Below are 385 nucleotides of genomic sequence, written 5' to 3'. Positions count from 1 at the left end.
GGGGCGGCGGGGGTGGGGGTGCAGCAGCAGCAGTAGTAGTAGTAGTAATAGTAGTAAAACCATAACAAAAATAGAAACTAATAATAATAATAATAATGACAACAACAATGATAATAATAATGATAATAAATATCAATAATAGTAATAATGAATAACAATAATAATAATGATCAACAGCAGTATTGAGAATCCAAAAAGAACAACAACAGCAAAATAGGATAACACTATTCGGTGTGTGTGTTTGTGTGTGTGCTACCAGTGTGTATAATATACATACATACATACATATATATACACACACACACACACATATACATATATATACACACGCACAGACAAATTTATATATATATATATATATATATATATATATATATATATATAT

This window comes from Octopus bimaculoides, chromosome 30, assembly GCF_001194135.2.
Source record: "Octopus bimaculoides isolate UCB-OBI-ISO-001 chromosome 30, ASM119413v2, whole genome shotgun sequence".
NCBI classification, from domain to species: domain Eukaryota; kingdom Metazoa; phylum Mollusca; class Cephalopoda; order Octopoda; family Octopodidae; genus Octopus; species Octopus bimaculoides.
Note: the sequence above shows the minus strand (reverse complement) of the source record.